The sequence below is a fragment of the Monodelphis domestica genome, chromosome 5, assembly GCF_027887165.1.
Source record: "Monodelphis domestica isolate mMonDom1 chromosome 5, mMonDom1.pri, whole genome shotgun sequence".
NCBI lineage: Eukaryota > Metazoa > Chordata > Mammalia > Didelphimorphia > Didelphidae > Monodelphis > Monodelphis domestica.
This window is the reverse complement of record NC_077231.1, coordinates 279,213,700-279,224,266: the sequence shown is the minus strand read 5'-3', so window position 1 is coordinate 279,224,266 and position 10,567 is coordinate 279,213,700. Positions and strand designations below refer to the sequence as shown.

Genomic DNA, 10,567 nt, shown 5'->3' with positions numbered 1-10,567 from the left:
GAGGGCTCAGGCATCCCTAACACCTTGCTACACTGGTTGGGCTCTGAGGATGTGAAGTGCTTTAAAAATGTAAGGAATAAAATTGGGAGTAAAGGAGTTGTGACAAATAATTATTAACAAAAGGAATTGAGTGTGTCCAGAGTTTTACGTTTTAAACAGTAACAGACAGGCTTCTGGTGGCTGCAGCCTTGAAGGACAGCTGGCAAGGGCCCATGGCACCCAGGCAGTGAGGCAGGAACTGCAGGGGTAGGAGGCTAGGGGTGGCTGGGTGCCATGACTGAGGTTCTGGGGTAAGACAGGCTGGGCAAGAAGGGCCATGTGAAGTGCAGCCCCAAACACTATCAACTGGAGAACTGAAGGAAGTATATGAACATAACTTCAAAACACGCCTCACAAAAATAAAACTAGACCTAAAGAATTCGAAAAACATCAGCTGTTCATGGGTAGAATGAGCTAATGTAAAACTGACAATGCTACCTGAATTAATTTACTCATTCAGTGCTATACCTATCAAACAAAAAAAAAATTATTAAAAAGTTAATCTGGAAGAACAAAAGTTCAAGGATATCAAGGGAACTAATGAAAAAAAAAATGAGGATAGAGGCCTAGCATTACCACATCTTCAGTGATCATTAAAATAATATGATACTGGCTAGGAGACAGAAGGATGGATCAATGGAATAGACTTGGGGTAAATGACCTCAGCAAGTTAGTGTTCCATAAACCTAAAGATCCCAGATTTTGCAAGAAGAACCCACTATTTGACAAAAACTGCTAAGAGAATTGAAAAAACAGTACAGGAGAAATTAAGTTTAGATCAACAACTTACACCTATTACCAAGATTAATTCAGAATGGGAAAATAGCAAATATAAAAAGGGAAATCATAAATAAATTATGTGAACATAGAATAGTATACCTGTCAGACCTATGGGACAGGAAGGAGTTTAAGACCAAGCAAGACAGAGAATACTACAAAATGTAAGATGAATAGTTTTGATTACATTAAAAAGTTTCTATACAAACAAAACCAATATGACCAAAATTACAAGGAAAGCAACAAATTGAGAAAAAATATAATAACCTCTGACAAAGGTCTAATCTCTCAAATTTATTAGGGGCTAAGTCAATTTTACAAAAAATCAGGTCATTCCCCAATAGACAAATAGTCAAAGGATATGAATAGGCAATTTTCAGAAAAGAAATCAAAACTATCAACAAGCACATGGAAAAGGTGTTCTAAATCTCTCATAATTAGAGAAATGCAAATTAAAACAACACTGAAGTACCACTTCACACCGAGCAGATTATCCAATATGATAGTAAAGAAAAACAAAATGTTGGAGGGGTTGTGGTAAAATTGGGACACTAATGCATTGCTGGTGGAGTTGTGAATTCATCCAGCCATTCTGGAAGGCAATTTGAAATTATGTGCAAAGGGCTTTAAAAGAATGCACACCCTTTGATCTAGCAATACCACTATTACTACTAGGTAGATAAGGAAAAAGTCTTGTACAAAAACGTCTATAACCACACTTGTTGTGGCGGCAAAAAATTGGAAAATGAGGGGTTGTCCATCGATTGGGGAATGGCTGAACCAATTATGGTATATGATGATGATGGAATACTATTGTGCTGTAAGGAATGATGACATAGAGGATTTCTATATGAACTGGGAGAACGTCAGTGAACTGATGCAGAGTGAAAAGAACAGAACCAGGCAAACATTGTACACAGAAAGGAAAATATTATGGAACAATCCAATGTAATGGACTGTGCTACTAGTAGCAATGCAACAAGCCAGGAGGACACTCCTGAAGGTCTGATGGGAAAGAATGCTAACCACATTGAGAGAAAGAACTATGGGAGTAGACATGCAAAAGGAGAACATATGACATCACTTGTCACATGTAGATGGTTATGTGATTTTAGGTTCAGGATTTTTAAGAATTGCTTTATACCACAAATGAATAATATGGAAATAAGTATCAAGTAATAACATTTGTACAACCCAGTGGAATTGCTTGTTGGATATGGGAGTGGAGAGGGAAAGAAAGTGAATCGTGTAAACATGGAAAAATATGTAAAAATTAAAATTAAATTAAAAAAGAGTGGACCTGAAAAACTTGTTTGGGACTCAAACATAGTCCACAGACATAAAGGACCAAGTTCCCCTGAGGGACTTTGAAATCCACCATGGATTGAACCTGCAGCTTTATTACAATTAAAGGATAACCAACAGCTCATTCCCCAAATCTGAACTTCTTCCACCCCTTTTTTCTAAAATATCTACTAAAATTATGTCAAAATAAAATAAAATGTAATAGAGCTGCTTCTGGCTTCCAAGCCATCAAGCAATCAAGCCAAGCCATCAAGTCTATAGAGAAAAACTGGGAAAGAAACTGTGTTTTGGAGTTCCTGAAAAAGAAGAGCAGAAACTCACACCCAATGCCTTTCAGCTAACAGGACTTAAGTAAGGAGCTTCCTACCTAGTGTGCAAAGGGACTTTCCCAAAGTTCACAAGTGAATACTTGTAAGGAACTCCGGCTTACTTAGAAACAACTCCAGTGATCTCTTATTACCTCTGCTATGCACTATGAAGAGACACATCTGGGAGTTTCAGTTTAGAGTTGTCTAAGGCTGAAACAAATATAAATTGACCTTAATTCTATCCAGTGCCTATTCCCTTAATGAGAGCAGCCTGCAGGGTGCCTTACCACAGCCCCTCCCTCCCCCCCAAATACTCATAACCTTTGTACTTGTCAAGGAGAAAAGCTGAAAGTGAATTCTTTCTGTCATGGACCAACATTTTGCTTGCTTAGTTTGGTGGCCCTTCCAGGGAAAGCCTTGTCTTTGACTCCCGACACTCTCCATCTCTGGGTAAATCTTCCTTTTCTCTCCTCTCACAACAGGGCCCTCCCAGGAAGGAGGGTAGAGTTGGTCTCTATGGCCAGCCAGTTCCTCAAGGTAGGAGATGCCCTTTGAGAGTCTTACAGATGCTGTCATGGGAGGCCAAACCAGAAATCAGTCTGGAGAAAAGACACAGGAATTTAGGCTTCCTTGAGACTACTGGGAGTCAGGCTCCCTCAATTCCTTGGGACTTCCCTTTGGATTCTCTCCTACAGAACTGGGGGAAAGACCATCTATAGGACTTCAAGAAAGAATACCTTGTCTTTTATTCTACTGTGAAATGGCCACAATATAAAGGAGAAGACCAATAACAGTGGCCTCTCAGGAGTCTTGAAATTATAATCATTCAGAGCTTGACCTCTTCTGGCAAAGGGAGGGAGACTGGACAGAGAGCCCTTATGCCCAAGCTTTAGGACACTATTCCAAGACTCTAAAGGCAGATGTCAGTGCTGAATGTGTTTGGCTAGATTTGAGTCTGACAAGTCACCTGACTTGCTTAATGACCTTCTCCTTTCTGTCCTGCCTAGTACCCCCCCTGACCCCTCCACCATGTCATTCAGAATCTGGGGTTGGAGACTGCAACTTCTTAGTGGAACAACTATTGCCCTACCCCCATCCCCATCAAGGGCCAAGTCCGAACCCCTCCAATACCAGAAACAGAGCCCCTTACTTAACTTCCTCAGAACCATGTCTACTGCCTAAACTGTGCCCTAGGAGGGAGGTGGGGAGTGAGGAAGGGGGAATTGCAAGGGTACAAATCTCTCTCCAGGACCAATCTCTTCCATCAAAGAGAAATGAGGGAGATATATAGGATCTGACTCAATTTGTTGACTCTTTTAAGGCATGTGACAAGGAAATCACTTTAAAAGACTGATATATATTAATTTAAGGTCGCCAAGGAATTCAGCTATGTAATTCCTAAATGAAAACTCAAGTCAGCAGTCAAACTTTTATGGAGTATAATTACAAATAGGAGGAAGAAAGGAATTAGAGATAGAGAGAGAGAAAAGGGAGAGAAGGGAATAGGGCTTAAATACCCCTTCTGTTTAGGCTGGGCCAAAAAGGCCCAAGCCCTTAGATAGCTGGGGCAAAGAAAAGAGATCAGTCCCTATTATTCACGTGACCAAAATGGAGAAACAGTCTCAGAGGACCCCACCTTCAGCTTCCTTCAGAGCAAGCTTCTCAGAGCACACTCCAACCACTCAGACAAACTCCTCAACCCCCACCACCTGAGTCTTCAGACCCCTCTCTCTTTAAGGAAACCATCCAAGTTCCCTCCCCTCAGTTCTCATATCTACCAATCACTGTCCATCAATTTCCCTGTGCCAATGGAGGCTCTAGCTTAACCCAGGACCGCCCAGAGGTCTCTGGCTTTGCACATGTCTGTTGAAGGTCATATTTTCAAATAATTAAATCTTTGATCCTTTGCTACAGCCCTTCCTAAATCTTGTTAACCTGAGTAGGGTAGAGATTGGAATAATTAAATTTTGATCTATGCTGCAGCCCATCCTCAATCCTGTTAGGACTGAGTAGGGTGGAGATTGATTCCAAGTATCTCCATTGTATCAATTCTAAAATCAATCCTGACTCAAAGAACTTCCTGTTCTATGCTTAAGCATAGGTCAAAGTCCTTTCCATTGTTCAGCAAAAGGTTTCTGTCCTAAAGTAATCTTAAGGGAGGAGGAGGAAACTCTCATGCCAATGGGGTTCACATTCCAATAGCCAAGACCTACTATCAATAGGAAATTTTTCAAGTATGAAATTTCCCAATGGTGAAATTTCCAACATTTATAAGTCTAAAGAATTTTAAGGTTTACAGGCAGTAGTTCTACAATTTGACCTATCTTGGGGCAACATTAATATCATCCTCTCTTCTTGTTACATAATAGTGGAGAAGAGAAGGATGTGGAATTTGACTCAGAAATTTGAGTATGATGTGGCTGAAACTATCGGATATGGTCAGTACTGATAGATCCTGGGACCCAAACTCCCCCTTTTCCCTACCATGACCAACAGTCCCACATTCCCCTGTACCAGCTGGAACTCCAAAGCAAAGCAAATAGTTCCTCTGCTGAGGGCACAGTTACTTACTATGTTGTGACCTGACAGATCCATGATGGATTAATGTTCTGGACCTATACAATATGAACCATGTTGGGAATGATACTATCATGGGAACCAGCTGCTTCCCACCCTGAAACAGCCAATGAGACAAGTCCCAGATTACCTAATCACAGACCACCATCCTATAAAAGATTGTATGAAGATGGGATTAACTCTCCCCTGCCCATTTTTAGATTTGATCACCAGAAGCATATACACCCTGTGAGCCAATCTGACAAGTAGCTGCCCAGGGCAATAGTGGACCCAGGAGCAGATCCAGGCTGGGTCTACGTGGGAAGCCACCCCAAAAGGGACAGATGAAACCACATACTTATCTGTCTCACTGAAGGGATGAAAAAAAAGCATGACAAAACAAGTAAGTTGGGCAATCATTTTTTTGTTTTTTGTTTTTCACAAGAAGCAAAAGAGAATCCTGCTCTCTTCTAAGAAAGACTTGTTGAAGAAAACAAAACAAAAGCCACTAATCTAGATCCCTAAACCTAGTCACAGTTTTTAAAGGGTCTAACACTGCCCAGAGGGTCAGAGTTTGTGGGATTCACACCTATCATCCTCTGAAGGTGTCAACTCTCATCATAGGACTCAGAAGATGAAAACTTCTATTCACAAGTTTCTGATTGGGTTAAAAGGGTGGAGCTCTCTAAGTAAGGGACTTGTGAATTCTCTAAGTGGTTTGCAGCTCCTGCACCTAGTTCAAACTTTTGTTGATTCAATCAAGAGGCAGATAAAGGAGTTAATCCTGTTTTCATAATCTGGGGAGGTACTAAATAGGGGTAGTTAAATTATTGTTACTCCAACTAGGCAAAGAGATCCAAGGATGCCTTTTCTCAAGGGTCAATTTAGGATAGACAAAAGAGAATGAAGAATTTGACCTTCACAATACATGAGGGCCCTAGTTATCACAATAGATGCAAAGACTTTCCAAGGGAAATCTCCCCTCCACTTATGCCCAAGAGAGCAACCTAACTGCCCATGTGTAACTTTTAGCTCATTTCAATTTCATTTGCATTGTGGATTGACAGCCTCCTTTTGAAGAGGATTGAGGAAGATGGTGGGGAAATGCACATGTACCATCCTAACCACCAAACTTTGACACATGCCTTAGGAGAAATGCCCAAAGTGGCATCTGACTACTCATAATAACCTAGTGTCTCCTACCCCAAACAACTAAAATATGCATAATCTGAATGGGATAATCATATAGCATGCCTCCTCCCTCAAGGAGAGAAGAGCACAGGTGGAATAATAAAATCTCTGTGCTTGTCATGGAGATGGACACAAACTGAATTCTTTCAAGACAGCACTGACTAACATTCTGCCTGCTTCAAGATGTACTCCTGAATGACGATGCCTCTGGGAAATGCATCCCATAAGGCTACACACAAAAAAGGCTGATCTGGTCAGGAAAAATGGGGAGGAGGAAGCCCAAGAGCTGATTCTGAGAATGTGGAGAAGATAGTCCTCATGGAGCTCTGATGCTCCAGGGTTCAGGATAGTACAGAAAAGCCCAGACTGAAAATGAAATTCTAAGAAACAAGAAGCACCAAGAATGAAAGGGGATCTTGGACTCATTCCTGCCCAACTTCTTCTAGACTCCCCTGGGCTTTCAAGAAGCTGCATTTTGCACACTGGATTTGTTTCAAAAACATTCTAAACTGTCTTATACAAACTATCATTCTATTCTCAATAGGGAATTGTATGGCAGTGAGAATACTCTCTGTCCACACTAGGAAGATACAGAAACAACCTTTAGCCCATCATGGAACCTAACAGAAAAAACCAAGTCTTCTAAGACATAAGGGAGTTACATTCCTTTCTAATACAGGATTTCTTGGGAGAAGGGAGTACAGCTGGGGCTCAAGAAGACTACTGATCTTTCACTTTTCTTCTCAGTATGTAGGTTGTCATCTATGTAGGCTCTCATCTAAAGATGTGCTACTTTCCCATGACTGAGGCCTCAAGATCTCTTATTTCTCAGAAACCTGTCCTATCATCTTAAAAGTAATTTGTATCAATAAATTTGTTTTCTATTTCCTTTTTACATTGGATTTTGACATGCTTTATTTTCATACCCCTTAAATTTACCAGTGTATCAATATGTCCCACTTTCTTCTCCCACCCAAAGAATCATGTCTAGTAATGATTTTGAGAGAGAAAAAAGTTCAGAAATATTTGCCAACATATCAAAAAAAAAAAGGAAAGAAAATGGCATGATATAAAACACAAACTAAGATGCTAATAGCCACACTCAATTGCATTTTCCAGTTCACTCTGCTTCCACTCTAAGTGGCCATAACATTGTGTTTGTGCCTTTTCTATGAGATTATAGGCTTAGACCTTCCTTGTTATTTGTTCTGTCTTGAGCCTAACTCAAGATAAATGAAGTAAGATGGTCTTAGCTTTATCTCTATCTTAATGACAGTGAGGTCAAGGAACTCAGTGATAAGGATGCTGGCTTTGGAGGCAGAGGACTTGGATTCAAATCCTAGTTCTTATTTTGCCCTTCTGTGACCTTAGGCAGGTCACTGTGAAAGGAAATTCTTGGTTCTCTTTGTCTGTTCTGAGTAATCCTTTGTACTGTTTGCCTAATTGGAGTTAACACTTTAGAATAACAATAACTTAAGTACCCTTACTTAGTACCTCACTAGAGTGAAGATAGGATGAACTCTCTTTTGCCTACTTTTAAATTAATCAACAAAAGTGAATACATCCATACTTAGCCCTAAAGTAAGGGAAATCCACAAACTCCTACTCCTAGGAGGGGAGTTCACACCTTCAGAGGTGAGAATTCAGCAAGATACTTGGAAGAACTCCACCCCTTTTTCTCACTCAAATACCCAGAAGCTTTTGAATTCTTTTAAGAGGTCACACACTCAGAAACGTGTGAATCCTAGGAGGAGAGTTGCTACCTTCAGAGGATGAAAGGTGTGAACATTTTGGAAACTGTGATTGGCCCCTGTGAAGAGGGGTGGGGATAGGAAAGCACCATAAAAGCCACAACAAATCCTTCAGCTGGCGGGCTGGTGAAGTTGAGGCTTGTGAAGAGTATCTCCTGGAGATAGCCTTCAAGGGAACCTCACTGGAGACTGCAGTGTGGATCCTGACTTCAACTTAGACTCTGACTCCTGGACTTCTTGGGTGGGTGAGTGAAAAGCCTGAGCTGGCAGTGGCTGTTTGTGTGAAGTGCAGGTGACTGGCAGGAAATGGAGACAATTTTGGAGCAGCAGAGGCACTACCATGATGAAAAGGAGCGACTCGTGGATGTTATGGCCAAGGAAATGCTCATTAAGAAGTCCACACTCCGGGACCAGATCAATTCTGATCATCTCATGAGGGCTATGCAGGTCAGGTATATGGAAGCCAGTGGGAAACTGAGAGATTTGTATAATGACAAGGATGGATTAAGAAAGGAGGAGCTCAGTGCTATTTCAGGGCCAAATGAATTTGCAGAATTCTATAATAGACTCAAAAAGATAAAAGATTTCCACCAGAAGCACCCAAAGCAGATTTGTGTGCCAATGTCAGTGGAATTTGAGGAGCTCCTGAAAGCCAGAGAAAATCTTAGTGAAGAAGCACAAAACTTGGTGGAGTTCACTGATGAAGAAGGCTATGGCCATTACCTGGATCTTCATGACTGTTACCTTAAGTACATCAACCTAAAAGCATCTGAGAAACTGGATTATATCACATATCTGTCCATCTTTGATCAGTTATTTGATATTCCAAAGGAAAGGAAGAATGCAGAGTACAAGAGGTACCTGGAGATGCTGCTTGAGTACCTCCAAGACTACACAGATAGGGTGAAGCCCCTGCAAGACCAAAATGAGCTGTTTGGGAAGATTCAGAAAGAATTTGAGAAGAAGTGGGACAATGGTACCTTTCCAGGCTGGCCCAAAGAGACAAGTAGTGCACTGACCCATGCTGGAGCCCACCTTGACCTCTCTACATTTTCTTCCTGGGAGGAGTTGGCCTCCTTGGGTCTGGACAGACTGAAATCTGCACTCTTGGCTTTAGGACTGAAATGTGGTGGGACACTAGAAGAGCGAGCCCAGAGACTGTTCAGCACTAAAGGCAAGTCCCTGGAATCACTTGACTCCTCTCTGTTTGCTAAGAATTCTAAATCAAAGGGAACCAAAAGGGGCACTGAGAGGAATAAAGACATTGCTTTCTTTGAAGCCCAGATTTATGAATATGTAGAGATTCTTGGGGAACAGCGCCATCTCACTAGAGAAAATGTGCAGCGCAAACAGGCCCAGACAGGAGAGGAAAGAATGGGAGAAGAGGAAGAAGAGATCAGTGAGAGTGAAAGTGACAATGAAGAGAATGAGATTATCTACAACCCCAAAAACCTGCCCCTGGGTTGGGATGGCAAACCCATTCCCTACTGGTTGTATAAGCTGCATGGCCTCAATATAAACTATAACTGTGAGATATGTGGGAACTACACCTACCAAGGACCCAAGGCCTTTCAGCGGCACTTTGCGGAATGGCGCCATGCTCATGGCATGAGGTGCTTGGGCATTCCAAATACAGCTCATTTTGTTCATGTGACCCAGATTGAAGATGCTATCTCTTTATGGGGCAAATTGAAATTGCAGAAGGCTTCAGAACAGTGGCAGCCTGACATGGAGGAGGAATATGAGGATTCCAGGGGAAATGTTGTGAATAAGAAGACATATGAGGACTTGCAACGCCAGGGACTTCTTTAGTGGCTTGAGGACAAGTTCTGTGACTGAGTCAACATCCTAGAATTTGAACTTATTTCAAACCTCCACTATGTCCACATTTCTCGTCTTCACAAGACATGCTAGAATCATGCTACATCATGTAGCAGACTGGGAATATGTGCTTGTGTAGAATAGAAAAATGCCAAACATTCATTTTATATTTAAAAAAGTTCTGAAAAAAAGAAATACTGACTCCCTTCCTAGTTTCCTAAGAGACTAGCTTCCTTCCATCTTGGAGGAAGCCACATGATTAGGACTAATATAGGTATTTTCTCCAACCTCTTTCAAATTCTCTACTTTATTGTTTCCCCTCTATTTTGGTAAATAAACTGCATCCAACCATTACATTTAACACACCACTGAACTACAAGGGATCTCAGAAGCCATTTAATTCAATCCCTTCATTTCACAGCTTAAGAAACTATGATCCAGTGGCAATCACTCCTAGTTCTAAAATTGATTACTGGACACTGCCATTATTTTTCCTTTCTAGACTCTTGTCACACCTGTGAAAAAGGTAGTATCTGTTCCACATCTGTGGAAGAATTTGGACAGTTAGTAGTTTTAAGCCCTGATATGACTGCCACTCTCTATATCAGTTGCAGCTTCAGATCTGCCCTGTCTCTTCTGCCTCATGCCTCTCTCCTCTGAATTGTAAAAATGGAGATTTGAACCCCAGACTTCAATTTCCAGAAGTCCTTGGTAGTTCCCAGAATTCCCTAAAATCTCACCTGAATTCCCACCTGGGCTGAGAACAAAAATTGTATTTAAACTGACTGTACCGCCTACTTGCTCTGCTTCCACTTCTAA

At 41.3% G+C, this 10,567-nt stretch overlaps 1 pseudogene; it reads left to right on the top strand.

Moving 5' to 3' along the window:
- Positions 1-8,233: 8,233 nt before the first annotated feature.
- Positions 8,234-9,739, top strand: LOC100022485 (splicing factor 3a subunit 3 pseudogene; annotated as a pseudogene).
- Positions 9,740-10,567: the final 828 nt, after the last annotated feature.